The sequence below is a fragment of the Dendropsophus ebraccatus genome, chromosome 2 (assembly GCF_027789765.1).
Source record: "Dendropsophus ebraccatus isolate aDenEbr1 chromosome 2, aDenEbr1.pat, whole genome shotgun sequence".
Taxonomy (NCBI): Eukaryota; Metazoa; Chordata; class Amphibia; order Anura; family Hylidae; genus Dendropsophus; species Dendropsophus ebraccatus.
Window position 1 is genome coordinate 138,233,688 of NC_091455.1, and position 19,218 is coordinate 138,252,905.

Below are 19,218 nucleotides of genomic sequence, written 5' to 3' on the forward strand. Positions count from 1 at the left end.
TGACTGCAATGCACAGCCTGAACATCCTTAAGACTCCAGCTGGAAGGCATTTTCCTCCGAGTTGTGATGACAGGGGAAAATGTCTGACTCGGTTGATGGACAGCCTTCCCAGCCAATCAGTGACTGGAGCAGCTTAGTAGTGTTGTTTATTATGCCCCCCCCCCCCCCCCCCTCCCCGCTGTTTCTATATAAAAATAGCTCTGCATCAATGCAGGTAAATGTTGTCTGAATGGCTATGTTATAACCCATCCATGTACATTACACATCTGTAGTGAAAAAAAAAATGTGGTGGAAACCTAAGGCTGCATAAGATCCCATCCTCAACGATACACAGCACAAATCAGTTTATAAATTAGCTTTTATATATTTATAAGCAGGTAGTATTGCTGTATTTTGGCGTCTTTTCATAGCATACAATATTCAGAGGGACAATGACAGAAAAAGTCTTTTCATGTGTTTTAACTCTCAGCTGAGGATAGCTGTGATTCATCTTTACCACACAAAAACTAGTTGCTCAATAAAAATGTCTTGCTTTCTCCAAGATGAATGAATATTTGATAATAGATCAAAAGTATAAGAATCTAATTCAGATCACATTATATTATCTTGTAATAATGGAAAAATACAATCCTTTTATAGTAAAGTAATGTTTTTCCAAGCAATTGAGCTATCAAGGTTTTTGCTTGACGTAGTAAGAACAGTTCTTCACAGCTCGAATACCTTTGACTGAGATTAAAGTCATTTTGTAAGACAATGAAAGGGAGCTGTCTAATTCACACCGGCATTATATCCAAAAACCAAACTCTAGATCAATTAAGAGTGTGAAAAAATATGTCAAACGCACTGAGCACAATTAATGATGAACATTTATGTCCTTCACAAGGCACTGTAGGTGAGAGCCTGTTCTTGGTAACGCTGTCAAAGACACGCACACAAATCTTGTTTAAGTAGAATGACCGGAAATAAAAGAAATAGAACAGAATGGATTTTGTAATAAAGGAGAAAATAAATGCAATCGAACCTCCAGTTAAGTTGGGCTCACACTGTTTCTTTCCATCCGTTTCACAAAAAACGTGGTCAACCACATTTTGAGTACATAAAAAATGGATGTTTCAATCCCTTTTTTTTTATAAATGTAAGTCAATGGAAAACAAATTCTGCAACATGGCATACAGTACATAGCATCTGTTTTTTTCCTTTTGATGTACATGTGAAATGGATAGTAAAAATGCAGTGGGAACCCAGCCTTACTTTATGCAATATTACATTTGCATTTCCTTTTTGTGTCTTGGTTTTGTCTTTCTATAAGACAAAAACCAGAGTTGGCCAACTGCTTTTTGGCAGCTACAATATCGACAGGAGCCTCATTGTGGAATCTCATCCTAAGCTAGTCTCGTCCCAATCCCACCCCCTAATATCCCAGCAACCCTACGTGTCTGGTTTCACACAAGGGTTGAATATTTTTGCGACTTCATTATAATTGCAATTCCTAGAAAAACCACAGGTCTGATGACCCATGGTCAGGCTGAAACTTACAGCCGTAAAAGTGATGCAAAACACCCCCTATCACACTGATATAAAGCCAGCTTATTGCAGCAAGACAATTTACAGTACAGAGCCTGAAGAGAATAGCCCAGAAAAAAACAAACACTTTATTTTGCCTATTGCAGCCTATAGCTTGGGTGGAATGAAGGATATTTGAAGTTCACTGTCAACTAGGATGCCATAATAATTTGCATGGTTAGTTTGAATTGCCATGCATATTAATAAATGTTGGCATTAGATCAATGTTTCCAAATTTGTTGGGATTGACAGACCATCTAATATGGATGGATTCAAACTAATTCTCCCCGATGGCAGATGTTGGGAGAGTTAATGATCAGGCAAATGAATTTCAACTGCCAGATTTTGTTGTTGTTCTGGAAATAAATGGCTAACCTCCTTCAATCCATTGAAATGTACATTCAACAGAGCAGCACATACATGTGTATGGAGCTAATATGGAGACGTGTATGGCCAACAATAAATATTTCAATTTTGAGCCATGCAGCCTTGTTTTTTTAATTAGGAAGTTCTTACTTAAATAGCTTACAACATCATGCTAGAACTAAAATACAAAGATGGTAGGCAAGTATCTGTTGCATTCACTGTTGCCAAGAATGGGTCTCCAGATTGTAAGTTCATGTTCTTATTAAGAATACAGTAATGTAACACTGTTCAGGTACATAGGGAAGGGATAGAAAGAACAGATTGTTTCTTTATCGTTAGCCAACTACATCTTGTAACGCTGGAATTCCAGACACCTGTAATCAATCATCTTCCCACCCCATACAGATCCCGTGAAGGATGTATTACCTCCTAATTATTATCATTATTTATAGCCAGCAGCAAGTGGTGGCACTGTAGAATCTACAAGGTAAGCTGCAGATCTTGTTTTCCCCACAAAGCTTTGCATAGAAGTGTGGATAAAACAAGTAAACTTCTCCAGGGTCATCTAGTGCCATTATACAAAATATTTTAAGTACAGTGGTGCCTTGGATTACGAGCATAATTCGTTCCGGGGCTGTGCTTGTAATCCAAATCCACTCTTAAACCAAAGCAAATTTTCCCATAAGAAATCATTGATATGCAGAAAATTGGTTCCACACCCCAAATATAATGATTTATTATTCTGAATAACATGTAAAACAGATGAAACAAACATTTAGAAACAGCAGAATCTGTGATATTATAAGTTACTGTACAGTAATGGAGAGGATGGGAAACACAAGGGTGGACAGAGACTGCAAGGAGCATGAAGGAATGATCAGGGCAGATGTGGGCACAGTATAGCAGCACTCTCTGTCCGGGGAGAGAGGGGTTACAGCTATGAAGAGATTACCTCCACAGTCCTGTCCCCTGATGTGAGCCCCAGCCTGAAGTGGATCTGCTATGATTTGGAAGGTGAGGGAGACTTCCTGGGTCAGAGTACAATGCTGTAGACCACACCATGCAGACCATGCCCCTCCTCCACTCGCCCTCCAACCCAGTACAGGGAGCTCTTAAACCAAAGCAATGCTCTTAAACCAAGTCACAATTTTGAAAAACTCTGAGCTCTTAAACCAAAACGCTCTTAAACCAAGTTACTCTTAAACCAAGGTACCACTGTATTTTATTTCTACAGTAATATGTAGAACCCAAGTATGTTGGTGATTTAGCCTGGGTTATCAATGCATGTGTGCAATGTGTTTAACATGTGTTGCAACATACATACTAAACACGTCTGTAGGCTTTCATTGCCAGACCGTGTCCATGAGAGTGCCCTTTTGGCCTCTAGCTGTTATACTGTATGTTGGTGTATCACAAATAAATTAAGGATGGAATAGCATAGTATACTACCATCCAGAGGAATCCTGAAAAAATAATATCCAAAGTCTGTTATCCAACTCTGGCACCTGGCCAATAGATACCATGGGAAACTTTTTGTTTCAATCCACTCTCCATTAATGAATACCATCACTGTAGCATCACACATTTTGCATTCAGAGTGTGTTTTGGGTGGCTGTCAATAGGTACCATCTTTCTACAGGGAGGTCAGAAAGAGGAGACGGAGACTACAGAGCCGACTAACCTGGTCTTCCTGGAGAAGCTCAGATGATGCAGCTTTCTATATATGGACAGTTACATAAGTAGAACTTCCATTCTGGCAATGGGCAATGTATCCCACAGGTATACATATTCCTTTGAAGGAAAGCTCCAACACTGTGAAAACATAAGGGGAAATTTATCAAGACTGGTGTACAAGTACATTGGTCTTCCATAAATCCCCCCCCCCCCCCCCCATGCCAGATATACAGTAAATCAGTCAGATCTGAAGCCTGCCCACAACTGATAAATTCCCCCGATAGTGTTATGTTGTCCTATTTAAAAGGTGATTGCGGCTACTTCTGTGGCCTTGTCTCCTGTTTTAAGTTCAAATGTAAAGAAGGGCAGTACCCAAAAGTAAATAGGTGTCCTAGTCGATCACCGTAAAACACCGGGAGCCTCTCAGTTTAGATTTACAGATAAGCCTATGTATGAATTTAATTTCTTATTTAACTGAAATGTACTTTGGCAGGAAAAGTTATACATGGTACCAAAAGTATCAAATAAGTATTTCTCCATGTTGATCCAATATAATATTTGCTTTTCTCTGCCGTATTAGCCTTTTGTTTTCTCTATAGGAAACCCAGCAAATAGTTACTATCTTTTTGAATAATGAAGCTAAGCCATAAATGATTGTGTCAGAGAGCCAAAGGCCTGCAATGCCTAATAAAACAAGCCTTTTGAGACTGACATTGAAGGTTGATGGTTACATTAAACATTGTGTATAGTTGCATATGAGTACAGTTATTTACTACTCTGCTTCCTTATTTACTGATATGCAGCAAGATAAATAGCAGGAAGCTGTGCCAGGATGCCACCCTGGGGTAGGTACATTTATGCATGCAGTAAGAAGATGATCTTTGGATATGAACGCTTCTCTTTAAATACAAATTACAGTTATTAATTAACAGTTCTTTTCTGGGCACCTCAGTCATTTAATAATAATGACTCCAGGTTTCCTCTCCTTTCCCATTAGCAATTAGTGTTTCATAAGCCAGTTGCTAACAGCTGAAATGATAATCACCAGCAGGTCCTCATCAATTCTCTTTTAATTTCTCTTCACCCTTTCCGTCAGCCTTTTTAATGACTTTTTTCCATGCAGATTTATTTCAAAATGGCTATTATAGGCGGTAATACAGTAGATGCCTCAACATTAGGGAAGTTCATTGTTTACTCAGAGTTCGGCCATAGGAATGGAATGGTGTCATAACAATACTTCAGTATGACACAGTAATCATATTCCCTAAAAAAACAAATGTATAAATATGTTAGTATGGTGCTCTGTTACCAAATCTTTGACGTTATTAAAGAAAGAACTGATCAGATTTTTGTTATAAAGTTGTAGACAAGTTATGGATAACAAGAAGCCAAGAAAAAGTAGTTACTACTACTTCTGGTTTTAGAAGTCAAATGGCTAACATTCGGTCCTCATGGATTGCATATACAGTTGTTCCACTTATACTCTTTATAGCCATGCTCTGTGTTCTTAAAGTAACAATGACAGTGTTTTTCATAAAGTTGTGGACTGCAATGCATTACTTCATAGTAAAGACAACGCTTCTCTTTTATAACTGATGCCCATAGTCTTGTGTTTATACAAAACATCAAGCTACTGGTATTAAATTGGTTGCCCAGACCCACAAAATTTTTATTTGGGCAAATTGCGTCCTCTGTAGCTTCTTTAAAAACAGTTTCCTCTGTAAAATTCATTTGACTATTTAAAGGTAATCTAGCTGCAGGTTAAGTGATTATAAACTGCAGATAAATTGTAATAGGGCAGACAGGGAGGTCGCACATACCTTTATGTTGGTGTACTGTGGCTTTAATTTTTGTTAATATGTAAATGAGGGCATTCGGTGCAGTGGGCAGTCCTTTAGCCATCAGTGACCAATCCACTTGTCTGCTATTTAGGCTGGTTATAAATACACTATAATAATCAACCATAGCAACCCCTATAATTGCTAAGTTAAGTGATTTTAAAAACCGTAATAGCCACAGTGCCCCCAGAACAGTGATAGTAACAGATATTGGAGATAGCTAAACACTACAGCAGCTCCATAGAGAATGAATGGAGGAACAGGTCATGTGATGACCAACTGCTCCATTTAAAACAAAGTAGCCAGGGCGCCGCTTTAGAGATCACCATGCAGACCACAGATGGGGTGATGAAAAGGTCCTAGACTACTTCTTTAATCTGACACCTACACATTCTTTTCTTCAGTCTCCACAAATACCACGGATGTATTGTATTGTTTTGTTGTGTATGTAAATTTTCTTCATTTATTTCTCTTGCTTTTTTCACACGGCTGTATATCAGACATGTATGCGTTCATAACATAAGTTTTTATGTCTTTGTTGTCGGGATCCCACCCTACTGGTTGGAGGGAATCCTTGTTTGTTTTTGTGAAATTTACAAAAGCCTAATAAAAATCTATTGTTAAAAAAAATAAAAAAAAGAAAAGGTCCTAGACCACACATGACTGAAGCCCATTAGAGTCTGAAAGGAAACATGCAGTAAACATGCAGTCCCAGATACCCAGTGGCCCGCAACCAGTTGGTCGGCTGGTAAAGACCACTGTGCCCAGGGCACACCAAAGCCAGCTGAGAGGTACTCACTGGCATGGCATCTCTTCTCACATAATTCTGATTAGAAGACATGAGTGGTTCGCAGGTTGTGCTGCTGGGGTAGAAATATGTAACAACTAGGAAAGGGGTAGGTAATAACTGGGGTAGGTATTGGTAACAATTTGGGTAGGGTTTGTTAATAAACGGTTTAAGGAAACTCCTTAAAGCGAATATACCATCAGGTACATTCGCTTTAAGTGTAGCATATCAATAGAATGGCGTTGGCGCAGGGGAGCCTGTATCATGGTCCTTTTTTTTTTTTTTTAACAGCCCGGTTTCCACGCACGTTGCTGGTCTAATACAGGGTAACGGCCAGGGCTGAAGCCCTGGAGGTGGGCCAAGACAAGAAACCCTGCCCCTCTTCAAAGGTTTATGAAATCATGTGTTCAAAATGGGTACTCGTGCCAAAATCATCCCTCTTCATTAATTTTTGGAGCCATGTCTCCTAAATGGGCCTCACTGATGGGGAAGATGCAACTGTGTCTGCACAGCTGACACACCCACAAGCTCTAGTTCTGAATGCGAGCGTTTTAAAAATTGCTGGCCTTTAAAATGCTCCCATTCTGGTTGGCTGAGACGGACAGCTTTTCCCAGAAAATATGTCATAAAAGAGATCAAAAAGTCTTATACATGTAAAAGTTGGTATCAATAGAAACTACAGATCTTCCCGCAAAAAAATAAGCCAAAAATGAGCTATGTCGCGCAAAAAGATAAGAACGCTATGGATCTTGCAATGTGGCAACAGTTTTTGTGTTGTTTTTTTTAGGAAGTTAGTTTTTATTGCGCCAAAGTGGTAACAGTTAAAAAAAAAACCTACACAAATTTGGTACCGCCGTAACCATAGTGACCCAGAGAATACATGTATTATGTTATTAGTGACGGCCGATACAGATTTTTATGGCAGTCACTAATGGGCTCTATTCTACTGCCATCAGCTCTTAATGGCAATGACACAGAATAGTGCAGCGGTGCCGGTAATGCCCGCAGCCCCCTCCTCTCAGCTACTGGAGATAGCTGAGGGGTTGGGGCAGAGTGTGGGGTCAGTCCCGGCCGGTCCCCACACTGGCGATCGCCATTATTAACAGTGTCGGCACCGCTGAACGCTTTCACCTCTCACCGTGAATCCACAGTGAGAGGAGATGAATACATGCTCACCCCCCCCTCCCCCCGAATAACCCTAGTGTTCACAATGATGGATTCCTAAAAAAAGATCAAAGCCCCATTCTCTCCACCACCAGAGGTTGCAAATGCTGCCAGCACTTTTTATCCCGTCACCATAAATCATTGGTGACGGGATTGTCCATCACCGCCCTGATATCCAGTAAACACACTCAGGTTGCCTGTAAACACCCCCAGATTGCCTGTAACCACCCCAGATAGCCAGTAAACACCTCCAGATTGCCCATAACCACCCCAGATTGTCTGTAACCACCCCAGATTGTCTGTAACCACCCCAGGTAGCCAGTAACCACCCCCAGATTGCCTGTAACCACCCCCAGATTGCCTGTAACCACCCCCAGATTGCCTGTAACCACCCCATATTGCCACAGGCTGCCCATAACCACCCCAGATTGCCACAGATTGCCCGTAACCACCCCAGATTGCCTGTCACCCCTCCCCCCAGATTGCCCAATACCATCCCAGATTGTCTGTGACCCCCCCCTAGATTGCCCGTCACCACCCCAGACAGCCAGTAAACACCCCAGATTGTTCGTTACCACCCCAGACAGCCAGTAAACACCCCCAGATTGTTACCACCACAGATAGCCAGTAAACACCCCCAGATTGCCCGTAACTACTCTAGATTACCCGTAACCAGATTGCCACAGGCTGCCCATAACCACCCCAGATTGCCACAGACTGCCCATAACCACCCCAGATTGCCACACATTGCCCGTAAACACCCCAGATTGCCTGTCACCCCTCCCCAAGATTGCCTGAGACCCCCTCAGATTGTCCGTCACCACCCTAGACAGCCAGTAAACACCCCCAGATTGTTCGTTACCACCCCAGATAGCCAGTAAACACCCCCAGATTGTCCGTTACCACCCCTGATAGCCAGTAAGCACCCCCAGATTGTCCATTACTACCCCAGATAGCCAGTAAACACCCCCAGATTGCCCTTAACCACTTCAGATAGCCAGTTAACACCCCAAATTGCCCGTAAACACCCCAGATTGCCACAGACTGCTCTTACCACCCCAGATTGCCCGTCACCACCCCAGGTAGCAAGTAAACACCCCCAGATTGCCCATCACCACCCCAGATTAACTATAATCTCATTAAAAAAATATATATTTAGCAACTGCGCTATTCTAATAACCGATTCTAGCTGCGGTTTTGCTCCAGCAAAATGACGCTCCTTCCCTTCTGAGCCCTGCTGTGTGCCCATACAGTGAGATTAACAACAAAAAAATGTTAAAATCAGCTCACCTTCTGGGCGTCACTTAGATCTCAGTACATTCAAGAGGGTGCACGGTTCCTGCGGTGGCTGACTGCCAACGGACAAGTGGATTGAAGATAGTGTGGCTCCGGCATTCCAAAATTTGTTTTAACCCCTTAAGGACAGAGCCAATTTCGATTTTTGCGTTTTAGTTTTTTCCTCCTTGTGCTTAAAAGGCCATAGCACTTGCATTTTTCCACCTAGAAACCCACATGAGCCCTTATTTTTTGCGTCACTAATTGTACTTTGCACTGACAGGCTGAATTTTTGCATAAAGTACACTGCGAAACCAGAAAAAAATTCAGTGTGGTGAAATTGAAAAAAAAAAAGCATTTTGTTTATTTGGGGGAAATGTGTTTTTACGCCATTCGCCCAGGGGTAAAACTGACTTGTTATATATGTTCCTCAAGTCGTTATGATTAAAACGATATGTAACATGTATAACTTATATTGTATCTGATGGCCTGTAAAAAATTTAAACCATTGTCAACAAATATACGTCACTTAAAATCGCTCCATTCCCAGGCTTATAGCGCTTTTATCCTTTGGTCTATGGGGCTGTGTCAGGTGTAATTTTTTGCGCCATGATGTGTTCTTTCTATCGGTACCTTGATTGCGCATATATGACTTTTTGATTGCTTTTTATTACAATTTTTCTGGATTTGATGCGACCAAAAATGCGCAATTTTGCACATTGGGATTTTTTTGCGCTTTGGGATTTTTTTGCGCTGATGCCATTTACCGTGCGAGATCAGGAATGTGATTAATTAGATATGCTGCAGAGATCCATGAGATAGGCACTCGTTTACTTCCGGCTGCTGCAGCCGGAAGTAAACGAGTGCCGAGCCGGGGACGGCGCCATCTTGGAGCGGTCCCCGGCCGGCTTCAGAAACGGAGATCGCTCCTCCGGGATAACATCCCGGGGGAGCGATCTCCACCACTAGACACCAGGGAACAGCTGAATCCGGTAATCGGATGCAGCTGTCATGTTTGACAGCTGCATCTGATTACTGTATTAGCGGGCACGGCGATCGGACCGTGCCCGCTAATACCTACAGTCCCGGGCTACAAGCGGCACCCGGTACCGCCGCGGTTCAGAGCGGGGTCGCCACGCGGCCCCGCTCTGAACATCCTTACCGGCATCAGGGCGTAAATATATGCCCGATGTCGTTAAGGGGTTAAAACGTAAACTTTTATTAAATTATAATGTTAATCAGCAGGACAAATCATGCTGCATGGCCAGATCAACGCGTTTCACGCATGCACGCTTAGTCATGATCTAGTGGTTGGCATACAGACATAAGATTAAAAGCAAGTTAGGACCAATGAAAATGTTCCCAGGACCAATGAAAATGTTCCCAGTGCAAGTGTTTGCAAGTGGGATGGGTGCGTTCAATTAGCGATCTGACTATGTGATTGCACTACCCTAGCAGTATAGTGGTTAGTTCACATTATAATGTGTTTTGCGATGTCTATGTTTTGTGATAGTGTCCGCAACCGCAAAGTGTTTGAAGGATAAAGAGCATAAGGAGCAAGCTCAATGTTGTGCTCTGCATGACCAGCATGAATAAAATTAAATTGAACTCTACATAATATATATGGTATCGATGCCCCATTATGTGAATGCTGTCATATGCGCTAAATTGAAGGAAACTAGACTATGGTGATATATCATTTGTACTGGTTTCCAAGAGGGTGGAAGATATCGTGGTGCAGATATCGTGTGCTAATGATGAAAAAAAAATATATATGTGTATATATATATACATGTTGCCAAATTAGGGCTAGATGTAAATAGATGAAAGAGAGGACTCAGTCACAAAGTGTGATTTAGATATATGAAAATTATTATTAATACGTAGGTGTATAGATGAAAAACAACAATGGTGAATGGATAAATGCATAAATTTGTATGAAAGTATATCTATGAATAGAACAACAAATGAAATGAAAATTATAAAAAATATACAAACATGATTGAACCATAACTGATGAATATTTTAGAGTCAGAAAAATTCAGACCCCTGACGAAGTCACGTGAGGTGACGATACGCGTAGGGTTACAGACCGGAGCCCCATTTCAGAGCCCTTGGTGATATTTTACCAGTTTATATGGTGTTGACCCTGACTTTCTGCTATTATATGATAGGTTATGCACTTGGTCACTTTTTTTGGGGGGGAGATGTACATGAATTTCTTTTTGATTTATATTTCTCACACTACTATTGTTGTATGTTTCATTGATTAGTTGTTGATACTTTTGTGAGCACGTGCACTTTAGGATACATATATTGTGATAAGTCAGGATGTTTCAGTTCATCAGTGTACAATAGGATATAGGGCCTGATAGTTATTGGTTTGTTGGGGCTGCGGCTAGAGGGACACGTACATTATTACGTATAGTCCCTGTGATGGTTTTCCCGGATTGGGTTTTTAAGTGTTTTTAAGTGTATGTCCATTTGCTGTTTTTTGTATACATAATAAAGATATTGAGATTTACATATTATTATTTTGTGGGTGCGCCTTTTTCTGTCTTTCTGTCTTGCGTAGTATATATAATAGATGAAAGAGAGGACTCAGTCACAAAGTGTGATTTAGATATATGAAAATTATTATTAATACGTAGGTGTATAGATGAAAAACAACAATGGTGAATGGATAAATGCATAAATTTGTATGAAAGTATATCTATGAATAGAACAACAAATGAAATGAAAATTATAAAAAATATACAAACATGATTGAACCATAACTGATGAATATTTTAGAGTCAGAAAAATTCATTTAATTTATATAATTAGAAAGAAGATCGTTCTTGTAGTTAAGTCCATGGGGAATCCTTGTGTCCAATTTGAAGATATATTCTGCCTCTTTGTTGAGGAGCTGTTTCTGTCTATCTCCTCCTCTTGGGGGCACACCTATTTGTTTGATGCCATAGAAAGAAAAGTGGGAAATATCCCTATTATGTGCTTTAATAAAATGTTTTGCTGCCCCCGAACAGCTTGAATTTGTGTTTTGGTTTTTTTTATGTCCGTTATGTGCTCGCTGATTCTTCTCTTTAATTTTCTTATTGTGCAGCCAACTTATTTTAATCTCCATGTTTCACAGTATATTATATAAATTATATGGTCTGTTTCACAATTGATAAAATCTTTTTTTTTTTTTTTTCAAATCAGGTTTTATTGTTTTATCAGAAAAATACAGGGTACAACTATCCAGTACAGAGCGGAAAGTGATATAGGTACAAGTGCATTTGATCAACATACAGCAGCAAAAACATGAAGCATGTATTTATGCATATAGGGTATAATTAACGCAACCTGTAATAATGCAAAGAGAGTGATAACTCCACTGGGTAGAGGGGGCTAGGAGAAAGTGGGGAGGGGGGGGTAACAAACCAGAACAATAACAGTAACAATATACACTGACCATTATTCGCTGGTCGTATCACATGGCAGGATTCATTTCTCACTTATTACAGCTCAGTAGAAGGTCTCTTGTGGGGGGGTCTACTAGTTTGCTAATGACATCAGCCCCTCACGCGTTATGAGGCTGGTATATAAGAAGTCCATCTATCAAGAAGATAAGGGGAGATCTGTAGGTATCTTCCAGATATCAGAGGAGCTTGTGATAGAGCAGCCAGGGGTTCCATGTCTTCAGATAAGCTTCTCTAGTTCCCCTCTCCCACCCTCTTAGCTCTTCCAGTCTAGCTAGCTGGTCACATCTATTCACCCATTCTGCTATGGGAGGTGCCTCCGTGCAATTCCAATATAGCGGAACCAACAGTTTGGCCGCCGTCAGTAGGTGAGTTATAAGGTCATTGTGCTTAGGGCAGAAGGTGGGAGTGGGTTCCCAGAGCAGAATGAGTGAGGCTGATAAGTCCACTTTCACCTTGACCACTTGCTCAATTTTGTTCTCTATACCCTCCCAATAGGGGGCGATGAGTGGGCACTCCCACCATATATGTTTGTATGTGCCTGCGCCCTGATGGCATCTCCAACACACATCGGTGGAGGAGATGCCTGCCCGGAAGAGGAAGGAGGGAGTCCTGTTCCATCTAGTGTAGAGCTTATAAGAGCTCTCTTGAGTTTTAACGCAGCAGGAGTATCCATGGGAGCTTGCCGCCATAGCAGCTAACATTTGCGGGGTGAAGGATCGTCCCAACTCCCTCTCCCAGGCCAAGATATATGAAGGTTTAGCGGTAGTCGGGGGGGCCAATCAAAGAGGAGTACATTTTTTAAAGTAATTTTTTAGGGAGTATGGGGTGAGAGATGAGAATGTCTAACCAATTTTGGGTGCGACATGGTAGGTAACGGGTTGCAAATTGTCTACCAGTGGCTGAGAGGTCGGCTAAAGCTACTGCGTGGGCTATCCGTTTACCAAGAGTGGAGGGTATAAGGGATTCTAAGTTAGTGAATACTTGGGTTGGGTAGGACCTAATGGGATCAGTAGGGAGGTGGTTCCATAGTGGAGGTTGCTGAGATATATTTCCCGTTATGTATGCTGGTACTAGGTTCATTGGCATCTCAGGGGATGGGAGTGGCAAGGGCGAAAGACTCTTAAACACTGCATGTGCTACTTTAAACGTGGCGTTCAAGATGGGGTGGTGTGGCAGGAGGTCTGGCGGGGTTGGGCCTTGTTTCCACAGGCAAACTAGGCTGGCGCGAGGCAGCAGTGCCAATTCCATATTTGTCCATAGAGATGTGTTGGCTCCATAGGATTTTACCAATCCACACCATCTGGTCAGGATAGAGGCCTTGTAATAAGTTTGCAGGTCCGGAAGGCCAAACCCTCCATCTCTGCGCTTAATGATCAGATGTCTATGCACCAGTCTTGGTGCCTTGTTGGACCACAGGAACTGAGAGAGCACACGTTGGGCAGTTATGAAATATGTGCGGGGTACCGGAATAGGGAGGGATTGGAAGAGATAGAGAAAGCGGGGTAATATATATGTCTTCAAGTAGTTTTTGCGGACCATCCAGGATATAAAGGGGATCCTCAGGTTGTGCAAGAGCTGCCTAATTTTAGCTAATAGGGGGGTATAGTTAGCTGTAAATAGGTTAGACGGGTCTGGTGTAACATTAAGGCCTAGGTATTTTAGGGAAGTTGTGGTCCAGGAGAAGGGCAGGATTGACTTCAAGTGTGCAACAATATTAGCAGGCGTAGTTACGTTCATAGCCTCGGACTTAGAGAAGTTAATTTTAAAATCGGAGATCTGCCCAAAAGTTTGGAAGATGTCCACCAGCTTCGGCATGGTCTGGAGACGATTGGTGGCGAAGAGGAGCAGGTCATCTGCAAAAGCCGCACACTTGTGTTCAATCCCCCCAACTCTGAGGCAGGTTATCTGGGGGGTTTGCCTAATTTTTTTGCAGTAAAGTCTCCAGGGTTAATACGAATAAGGAGGGGGATAGGGGGCAGCCCTGGCGGTTTCCATTACTAATTGTGAATGTTGGGGATAGGGTGCCATTTACCCTAATCCGGGCGTGGGGGGAAGAATAAAGAGATAGTATAGCAGATATAAAAGGGGTGTGGAAATTAAATTTCTTTAGGGTGGCCGTCATATATGCCCAATTGATTCTGTCAAATGCCTTCTCGGCATCAGTGCCGAGAAGGACTAGAGGAATACGGTTGGTCTGTGCATAGCCAATAGCAGCCATCACTCGTGAGGTATTGTGCTTACCCTCACGGGAGGGGACAAAGCCCACTTGTTCAGGGCCCACGAGTCCAGGTAGATATGTGTTGATCCTGTGGGATAGGATCTTGGCCCACCACTTAATGTCGGCATTTAATAATGATATAGGCCGATAGCTGCCGCAGAGGTCAGGGGGTTTGCCCTCTTTGGGTAGTATAGTGATATAGGCCTCCAATGCTTGGTGGGGAAGATCCTGCCCCATCAGGAGTGCGTTAAATAGGTGGGTGAAGTGAGGCAGCAAAATATCTTTAAATTTCTTGTAATACATGATCGGCAGGCCGTCAGGCCCAGGGGCCTTGCCATTGGGTATAGAGGAGAGTATACGAGCCGCTTCGGCTTCTGTGACGGGGGACACTAATTGGTCGGACTGGTCTTTAGATAGTGAGGGTAGGGTAATTGTTTCCAAAAAGGCATTAATCAGATTTGAGTGGGATTGGTTAGTCAGAGCAGAGGAGTCAGGAGGGTGTAGGTTGTAAAGTGACCTGTAAAATGAACTAAATTCCCTAGCAATTTCTTCTGTATTAGTGAGGGGGTTGCCCGAGGAAGAAGTGATCTTATGGATGAACGATTTGTTAGATTGGGATTTCACTAGTGCCGACATAACTTTAGTACCTTTATCACCATGGAGGTAATGCTTAAACCTAGAGTGCAAGTACGCTTTAGCCGATCTCTCGTTGAGTGTAAAAGCAAGCTGAGCTCTGAGATCAGATAATTTGGTTAGGGTCTGTAATGCTTTAGTTTTCTTATTGATTTTTTCTAATTTTGTGATCTTTGATTTTTTCTAATTTTGTGATCTCTTCATAAAGATCATTCAGTTTTTTTTACATTTTGCGTTTGTGAGCCGTCCCTATAGAGATCAGTTCGCCCCGTATCACGGCCTTATGGGCCTCCCACACTATAGGCATTGAGGACTCGGGGGTGGAGTTCAGGGAGAAGTATTGAAACAGCTTGGTCTCTAATTGAGTCATATAGGCTGAATTACCTAGCAGGGTGTTATTCAACTTCCAAGACCAGTCTCCTTTTGGGAGTGAGCGGATAGTAATTTTGCAGGACACTGGGGCATGATCAGCAACTGTGATGTTACCGATGTGAGTTTCGGTCACTAGGTTTGCATGATCTCTAGAGATCAGCAAATAGTCTAATCTGTGATAGGAGGAGTGGGGGCAAGAATAGAATGTGTAATCTTTTGTGGTGGGATGGAACACCTGCCAGATATCGGTCAACTGCAGTTCTGCCAATTTCCCCTTCAAGTGACTCAATGCTCTATAGGTGTGGGATGTAGTGGGTTTAGAGGAGTCAAGTGTTGGCTCAATGGCAACATTTAAGTCACCTCCTACTATGGAGATACCTTCAGCGAAGGTGCGGAAGAGACCCAAAGTCCGGCAGATCCAATCAATCTGGCGTGTATTAGGCGCATATAGATTTGCCAGAGAGAACGTCTCCCAAGCTACCTTTATTTTAAGGAACAAATATCATCCATCCACGTCATTCAGTTCCGCTAATTTAGTGAAAGCCAGGTGCTAACTAATCCCAATGCTCACCCCTCCTTTCGCTGCCTTGGAGTGTGTACTATGGTACCAAGTATTATAAAAACCTTTGCACATGTTAGGGATATTAGTGCCTTTAAAATGTGTTTCCTGGCAGAAGGCGATGTCAGTTTTGAGCCGCCTAAACTCTGAGAAGATATGCGACCTCTTCTGAGGGATATTCATACCTCGGACATTAAAAGAGGAGACCTTCAACTCCGTGGGAGTGAGTGTTTTAGTGTCTCCCATAATGGTGCGTTTTTGGGGATCGAGAAGCTAAATATAAGCCCCAGGGGGCCCACTGGCATGGAGCATAGAAAGACATAGATGTGGGTGGGTGGTCAGTGTAACACAACAGATCAACCAACATACAAACATACAAACATAATCCAGACTAACAGTTGCCTGGTGTATAAGAGTGCTGTTAACCTCTTAAGGACATAGGACGTACCGGTACGTCCTATGTCCTCACTTGCACTTCAAAGCGGGGCCGCGCGGCGGCCCCGCTTTGAAGTGCCGCGATCCCGGGTGCCGCGTGTAGCCCGGGACCGCCGCTATTAGCGGGCACGGTCTGATCGCCGTGCCCGCTAATTAGCTAATCGGAGGCAGCTGTCAAAGTTGACAGCTGCCTCCGATTACCGGAGGCAACGTTTCCCTGGTGTCTAGTGGGGGAGATCGCTCCTCCGGGACCTTGTCCCGGAGGAGCGATCTCCGTTACTGATGCCGGCCGGGGACGCGTCCAAGATGGCGCCGTCCTCGGCTCGGCACTCGTTTACTTCCGGCTGCAGCAGCCGAAAGCAAACGAGTGCCGATCTCATGGATCTCTGCAGCATATCTATGCTGCAGAGATCTCAATGAGAGATCACAGTGTATATACTAGAAGTCCCCCATGGGGGCTTCTAGTATATGTGTAAAAAAAAAAAAAAAAAGTGTTGTTAATAGTAAAAAGCCCCCTCCCCTAATAAAAGTCTGAATCACCCCCCTTTTCCCAGGTTTTAAATAAAAGTAAACAAATAAATAAATAAATAAACATGTTTGCTATCGCCGCGTGCGTAATCGCCCGAACTATTAATTAATCACATTCCTGATCTCGTACGGTAAACGGCGTCAGCGCAAAAAAATCCCAAAGTGCAAAATTGCGCATTTTTGGTCGCATCAAATCCAGAAAAAATGTAATAAAAAGCGATCAAAAAGACGTATATGGGCAATCAAGGTACCGATAGAAAGATCAAATCATGGCGCAAAAAATGACACCTCGCACAGCCCCATAGACCAAAGGATAAAAGCGCTATAAGCCTGGGAATGGAGCGATTTTAAGGAACGTATATTGGTTAACAACGGTTTGAATTTTTTACAGGCCATCAGATACAATATAAGTTATACATGTTATATATCGTTTTAATCGTAACGACTTGAGGAACATGCATAACAAGTCAGTTTTACCCCAGGGTGAATGGCGTAAAAACACATTTCCCCCAAATAAAAGAAATGCGTTTTTTTTTTCAATTTCACCACACTTCGAATTTTTTTCTGGTTTCGCAGTGTACTTTATGCAAAAATTCAGCCTGTAATTGCAAAGTACAATTAGTGACGCAAAAAATAAGGGGTCATGGGGGTTTCTAGGTGGAAAAATGCAAGTGCTATGACCTTTTAAACACAAGGAGGAAAAACCGAAAACGTAAAAACGAAAATGGGCCATGTCCTTAAAGGGTTAAGGCCCTACGACGGGCGTCCCTTAGGTAATAAGTAACAGTAATATGAGGTGTTATAAGGCAATTGAGGGGGGGGGGGGATTAAAACAGTGAACAACCTATACGGCAAGTCAGACGTCTCCTACAATAGTTACCTGATAGAGAAAATAATAACCTGTATTCAGCAAAACCAAGAAATGGGGGGTGGCATAATGCCCCTAAAAATATAAACTGGGTAGTGAGCACAGATTTAAACTTCCGTATACAGTTCGTCATTAAGCACTCACAGTGGCCTCGGCCATGGCTAGGCCCGCGAAAAAGCAATGTCTATGGTTATCGTCCCACATTCAGCCATCTTCTGTGCTTCTCAGCTTCCCCTTATGTTGTCTCGGAGACTCGGTACGGCGTCTGACGTTCCATTTCTCGGCTGCGGGCAGCTGCGGTAATTCCTTCATGGAAGCAAGTGGCATCCGGGACGGGATGTCTAGGGGCGCCATCTCCAGTAGAGCCCATGCAGAATCCAGGTCTTCGGGGGTGCGTATCACGATGTGTTTCCCGTTTTTCACAATTGCTAGTCCAAACGGGTACAGCCACCGGAATGGCGTTCTGTCAGCCCTTAGTGCGTCCAGCAGTGGTTTCAGAAGGCGCCGTTTAGCCAAGGTACTCGGCGCTATGTCTTGGTAGAGTTGGAAAGTATGCCCCTCATAGAGCAGGGAGGCCGCCTGTCTCGCTGCTTGCAAAAATGTCTGCCGCGTCAGGATACTGGAGCAGGCCACATATGATGTCTCTCGGCTGGCCCTCGGGAGGTGGCCGAGCACGGAGCGCCCGGTGAACTCGATCTTAATTGCAGCCGCTCTGTCCTCCCCTAGTAGGTCAGTGAATATAGCTAGAGATACCTGATGCAGAGTCTCGGTGGCTACGGGCAACGTGCGGTGGTTACGGGTAATTTGGGGGGTTACATGCAATCTGACGTGATTACGGACAACCTGGGGTGGTTACGGGCTAGCTGCGGTAGTTACGGGTAATCTGGGGGGGTTAGGGGTAATTTGGGAGTAAACTGCAATTATTACTATAATAAAAAGTGTGTGTTTTATTTTTTTGTATGTTTGTCACTTTTTGTACTTTATGCATTCATTTTCACTGTATTACTATGATTACTGTGATATTTTCTGATATTTTCTATCACAGTAATCATAGTTTAGTGACAGAGACCAAATTGTTCTCTGTCACTTTAAATTTTCAGAGCTGGCTGGATGTGGAGCGCATGCGCAGTTCATAACCAGCCAGGACACCGAGGAGGAAGGAGCTCCAGGATCAGGTAACGTATAAGGGGTATAGGGGGGGTGACTGGGGGGGTGGGGGGCGACTTGGGGGGTGGGGGGACATCACTTTTTATCCCCTGTCACCAATCATTCATGGTGACAGGCAGGGGTGATTCTAGCCTCTCTGCTGCCCGAGGCGAACTATAGAATGACGCCCCCCCCCCCCCGTCAATCCGCCCACATTATAATCCACTACTGCCCCCCCCCCCCACACACTGCTGTCCCCACTAAACATAATGTTTGGTCCCTTTCTGCACAGAGGATGTCAGGAGAGGAGGGGGCTGACTTTATAGAA

General features: G+C 43.1%; 1 protein-coding gene and 1 long non-coding RNA gene across 3 annotated transcripts in view; one reads left to right on the forward strand and one right to left on the reverse strand.

The window, feature by feature from the left end:
* TPK1 (thiamin pyrophosphokinase 1) overlaps positions 1–19,218 on the forward strand; it is a 429,239-nt gene that overhangs the window by 370,168 nt on the left and 39,853 nt on the right. The window lies entirely within an intron of this gene.
* Positions 1–19,218, reverse strand: part of LOC138783560 (uncharacterized) — an 82,969-nt gene that overhangs the window by 28,394 nt on the left and 35,357 nt on the right. Inside the window, exons 4-5 of the long non-coding RNA XR_011361711.1 lie at positions 4,649–4,867; positions 3,611–3,741 (exon numbers count right to left, since the gene is read on the reverse strand). This is a non-coding gene — a long non-coding RNA (uncharacterized lncRNA). The remainder of the gene's footprint in view (positions 1–3,610; positions 3,742–4,648; positions 4,868–19,218) is intronic.